This window comes from Cariama cristata, unplaced genomic scaffold (genome assembly GCF_000690535.1).
Source record: "Cariama cristata isolate BGI_N322 unplaced genomic scaffold, ASM69053v1 scaffold37777, whole genome shotgun sequence".
NCBI lineage: Eukaryota > Metazoa > Chordata > Aves > Cariamiformes > Cariamidae > Cariama > Cariama cristata.
In genome coordinates this window covers 13,438-18,919 of record NW_009625609.1, presented here as the reverse complement: position 1 = coordinate 18,919, position 5,482 = coordinate 13,438, and the positions used below count along the sequence as shown (strand labels likewise).

Below are 5,482 nucleotides of genomic sequence, written 5' to 3'. Positions count from 1 at the left end.
CCCCCCCTTTTTTTTCCCCTCCCTAATTTCCGAAGGTGACAGCAGGCGAGTGTTTTTTCCTGAGCTGAGGTGTTTGCTGTAAAAGTGGGTCTCCATCGCGGGGACTGTGTGTAGATCGGTGCAGTCTGAACAAAGCCGCAGCAGCAATTCCTTCGCCGTGGGATATTTGGGGGGGATCTCGCTGATCTGTGCGTGTCAGCTCGTATTGGACAGAACCAAAATGGAGAAGTTGGTTCTGACTTAGAAATAATATTCCCGTCTCCCTTCCCTGCAGCCCCAGCCTGCAGGGCTGGCATCAGACCATCCGCAGCCAGAAATCGGGCTGATTTTTTTTTTCTTTTTTTAAGAAGAGAAAGTTTTGCAGTTGGGTTTAGGAGGGAGGGAAATCTGCCTGGGTGATTTTTATAGTGCTATTCGTGGTTGTAATCCTAGGAGACTGATGAACGAAAAGGATCAACAAGATGCACCTCTGTTCTAGCTACCAGGAGAGCAGCAATCTTATTTTACTGCAAGGAATCGTCACCAGCTGGTGGATGAACCGAGGTCCCTGTGCCTCAGACACTTGGATCCTCTGTGGAGCTGAGCTCAGTGGGGCTGCGAGCACGTAAAGGCTCGGTGTGCCTGGGTTGTGTGCAGGGAGGACCGTGGGCCCAAGCGCTGCTCTGCAAAGGGGTCAGGAAGCAGGGGATGTGCTAAGGATTTTTGACAAAAAGCAGAAGTGTCAGCGGAGAAAAAAAAGAAACAAAACAAAGCCCGGCAAGGGAAACCATTCTCCTGTTGGCTCCCACGAGAACCTGTGCCTTGCTCTCCGGAACAGCCGTAAAATTGCAGGGAAAACAAAGGTGGTATTTTGCGATGGTGGGTGAGGGGTGGGGATTAGGTCATGCTATGGGGGGGATCCGAGTCTGGCTGCTCCGCGAGTGAGGACCGCAAAATCCCGGGTCAGATGTGCCGCTTACAATGCGAGCTGAGTGGTGAAGTTTCTGTCTCCAGTCATCTTGCAGCCGTGTCTGCGTGCTTTCTAACATTCCGGCTGCAATCAGGGTTTTGGATTCTTCCACGCAGTTTTATCTCCCCCCCCCTCCCCCTTTTTTTCCTCATAATCGCAAGTTAGCAGCAGTTTGCTGTGATGCTGGAACTATTCCTGTCTAAGTTGTCCTCTCTTCTGAGTTCGGATCATCCTCAACACCCCCAGAATCTTTTCAATGAAAGAACGTCCTCCTCTGAATCCAAAATGGGCTCTCTCTTCCCTCCCTGTCTTCTGCCATTATCCTCACGCACCAGCTCTTCCTCTAGCTAGTGGTATTGCCAGCACCGTGGCCTAAGGCCAAGGGAGTTAGACAAAGCAGTCCTTGCAGTTGCACATATCGCATTCAGAGTGATATGACTGCAAATGGCCCCCTCCTTTCTGGAGCTTAATTCTGAGTTGAAGGAGATTGCTTCTCTATTGTGCTTAAATTAAATGCCCCCCCAGCCAGGAGGATACATCCCAGGTTTGCTTCCAAACCTGGGGTGAAGGACCACCCCCCGCCCCGTCCTGCAGAGGAGACGAAAACAGGAAATCTGTCCCTTTTGGCCTGAAATCAGCCCTGCAGAAGCTTCTCTGTATGAATGCTGAATATTTTGGTCTCGGCCGACGGAGGGCTCTGGGCAGCTGTGGATCTCACAGGGATTTTCCTCTGGGAGGTAATGCTGCTTTCCTGCAGTGCAGGGCTTGTGGTGCAGGAGTATTTGGAACGGCAGTGTCAACTCAGCTCCTGGAGCTGCGTCCTTGCTGCAGAGCTAACTCCTTTCAAGTTTAGGCTGAGAGTGGCCGCTCTGCAAAATCATGTTTAAACTGTGCTCAGTAAGTGGATCAGTGAGATGAAGCAGTTGCAGTTGATGGGTGACTGTGCTCTGTTCTCGCACAGGAGCTTGTTTGGGGACTCAGAAACCTGGACTGAAGTCCAGAGGGAGAGGACCTGTTTGGGGGGGAGGAAATAGGGGGCAGAAGGCTCCGTGGGTTGTCGGCAGATCTGAGGATGACTGCGGGTGAGGAAAATGCAGCTCCTCCACAAGTGACTCAGGATGCTGGAAGCATCCGGGTGCTGACTCCTCTGCCTTACACCGGGCTGAGGGAAGGAGAATGCGTTGCCACAGCAGAATTTGGTGCCTGTTCCTCTTCCCCATTGCCCAGGTCAGTGCGGATGCTTGGCCCAGGGTGTCTGCAACGAGGCTTGCAGTGTTTTGTCCGAATTATCAGTCACGTTCTTGGAGGGCCTGTGCTTTGGGAATTGGGCCCCTGCGTGTAGCTGTCAGTTCCAAACTGCCTGTGCTCGGGGAGCCCCATGTAATCTCCTGCACAAGCACCTTCTCTGCCTGGGCAGTAAAAAGGTGCTCTGTTAGGGACTCGCGGTACTGTGCCTCTGCCTTCCTAGCCTCACCTGACCCTGCGGTGTCCCCGGGGAACTTCTGTTACCCTTTCTAACAGCCATATTTTGATTTGTTTGTATTCTCTTGCTTATCGTACTGAATCCTGCAAAGTACTGTTTCCTCCTCATCTGTCTTGTGTTTCATATTGTTTAACTGTTTCTCTGTAAGAGGGCCAGCTGCTGAGGTGAAGTAGAGCATCTCCATTGACTTAAGAGGAACTAGAGAGATTTGCACCAGCTGTGAACTGGTCTGTAGTTTGTCTTTCCCCTTGTTTCCGTGTGTTTTTTGACTCTGTGGATATTCACCAGCATTCCTATTTTATTCAGAGTATGGACAGATCAGAGAAAAGTAGTTTTAAGATACAGAAGGCAGCAGAAACAGCTTGGGATTTTCCTTTGGTTTTATTCTAATTCTTGCAGAAATGTCAGGTTTTGAGAAAAACTGCTGTTCCTGTAATAAAACTTAAAAGCTATGGTATGTAGGATCTGGAAGAACAAATTCCAGCAGACTCTGACAAGGGAAGGAGCTGCGTCTTGGCCTCACATGAACAAGAGGTGACCTGTACAACAGGTGCTGCTGTAGCCAAGGACCAACAGGGCTGTCAGTGTGCCTGCCACACCTCACAGCAACCAGAAGTTTCTTGGTGAAAGTGCAAATTCTCACTGAGAGGTGAAGCGAAAATAATTTCCCTAACTGGGGCTGTAGCTTGCAACTGGAGAGACCAGTTTAATTCAGTCCTGAGAAATGGTACCAACCATGCTAGGCCGTTCCTTACATTATTAAGACTGCAGCGCAGACTTGGATGAGAAAATGGCTTGCTTGTCGCCCTTTACAGAGACAGCTTATGTTTGATATTGTTGTCCATATTGAGAGGTTGCTTTTGGAGTGGGAGTACTGGAAAGAAGTACTCTCTCTGCTCTGTTTGTAGGCAGAGCAGAGAGCAAAGTGTTTGTGCCTTAGTGAGCGGGGTAATTTCTAGGAAATACACTCCCCCCTCCAGTTCAAACTGAAATTTGTTGGTTCCGTGATGTCTTGAAGTCCATGTGAAGTTAAAAATGATCTGAAAAGAAGCATGCTAAACATGTTTGAGGATTAGCAATTTTCAAGTGGACTTGTTTGGACATAGAGAAAACGGGCATTTGTGGCTTTGTCTACCTGAGTGTTCAGCTTCAGAGCAGTGGAATAGTTTTCACAATCAGCAAATCTCCTCATTGTCCCCACCCGTCACATGTTGGTTCAGTTGCAGTGTGGTTTTGGTTCATGCTAGCTTGATTCCTTTTGGGTAAAAGTAAACTAGAAGCTCTGCTCCAGTTGTGCAACACTGATGCTCCATCGCTTGTAATGGGAACTCAGGGGTCCAAAGCAAAGAATGGACAGCTTAGAACCATACCCACGATACAGACACTTAGTCTGGGGGACCGGACTAAAATTTAATCTGCCCCCCCCCCCCCCCCCCCAAGTGTATGTGGTGTACATGTACCAGATGCTTTCATCTTTTGATCCTTGCCTTGTTATGCCAAATAACTTGCTAGTGTAGAAATAGCCTGTGTCTTAAGATAGAAAATAAGAATTGTGGGGAGTCCAAGTGACTGTCTTTTATTTTTCTGATTGACCCCCCCCCCCCCCCCCCCAAGTGTATGTGGTGTACATGTACCAGATGCTTTCATCTTTTGATCCTTGCCTTGTTATGCCAAATAACTTGCTAGTGTAGAAATAGCCTGTGTCTTAAGATAGAAAATAAGAATTGTGGGGAGTCCAAGTGACTGTCTTTTATTTTTCTGATTGAAAAAAAAAAAAAAGGCAGGGGAGTAGGAAGAGGAGACATAAAACATGACCGTTATCCACACAGAAAGATTAAATAGAACAGGAATACTAGAGGAAAGGTCCAGAGCGTGACAGATCAAAAGAGCAAGGCCTCTGACTGTTACGATAAAGAATGTCCTAGTTCTTGAGAACACATTTATGTGTGTGCGCACTGGATTTTTTTAAAAGGAAATAGTTTTATTCAAAGAAAGGTCTGTTTCTACCACAAGGGCTGTTTAAGGGGGAAATAATGGGTGAAAATACAACTTTCACAGCCAGTGCTATAAGGAATGTTTTGTGCAAATGAGAACGGGGTCCATTGTTTTAAATTAAAAAATTTATTGGAAGGTTGGGGGAAATAGAGGCTGTCTGTTTTCACTCCAGGTTGGCAACTCCTGTAGAGTTCAGTGTGTGGCTTGGCTATACAGTGGATCTACTTGTGTAGACATGCATGTGGGGTCCCATGGATGTCAAGGAGTTCTTGCTGAACTTACACCAAAGTGCGTAGGGGGCTAAGGAATCAAATATTCTTGTAGTCAGCCAAAACACGACAACTGTGATGCAGGCTGTGTTCAGATACTTGCTGCAGAAGTGGCTGTGCTGGTTGAAGATGTTACCTCTCCCCTTGTGCTTGAAGATGCCTCGCAATGTACGTTGGCAGAACAGCTTACATGAACATTTCTCATGTGTTTTCTTGCAAAGTTGTCTGGTTAAGGACAGAATAATTTATATCCTCTCAGTTAAAATATTCCAGCCTGGTTGTCTCGTACCACATACTGTCAGGAACCAAACTGCCATCATCTGAAGCAGACGAGGAATATCCTCCAGTTGTGCAGCAGAGGCAGTAACCTCCAGCACTGGGCTCTATATAAAGAGCCAGTGACCGCTAGCCATCTAAATGGCAGCAGCCTTTATGTTGCAAGCAGCCGCAGCTTGAAGAGACTGTGGAATAGAGGTAGAAGCAGTGAGATTTCACGGACTATACCATGTACCTTGGATAAACTCCAGGCTACAGATATCTCTTACTATATGCTGTCATGTTTGTGGATAGAAAGAGTTTGTAAAACGGCAGGAGTTTACCTATGTGGTTTTATAGGACCTTACAAAGTACGGGGTTGTAGAGAAACGTATATCCAATGGGGTTGGCTCTTGGCTTGTCTACGTCAGTTCTATATGAGTAACTCGGTGAGTTGAGTAACTGTTCCTGATTTTACTTTGCTGTTCACGAGGGTGAAACAGGGTGGCGGTTGAGCTGTGTAGATGCCAC

At 47.4% G+C, this 5,482-nt stretch overlaps 1 protein-coding gene across 1 annotated transcript in view; it reads left to right on the top strand.

Moving 5' to 3' along the window:
- Nucleotides 1-726: 726 nt before the first annotated feature.
- Nucleotides 727-5,482, top strand: part of CDK2AP1 (cyclin-dependent kinase 2 associated protein 1) — a 13,344-nt gene continuing 8,588 nt past the window's right edge. Inside the window, exon 1 of the mRNA XM_009703671.1 lies at nt 727-842. The gene's annotated coding sequence lies outside the window, so the exon portion shown is untranslated. The remainder of the gene's footprint in view (nt 843-5,482) is intronic.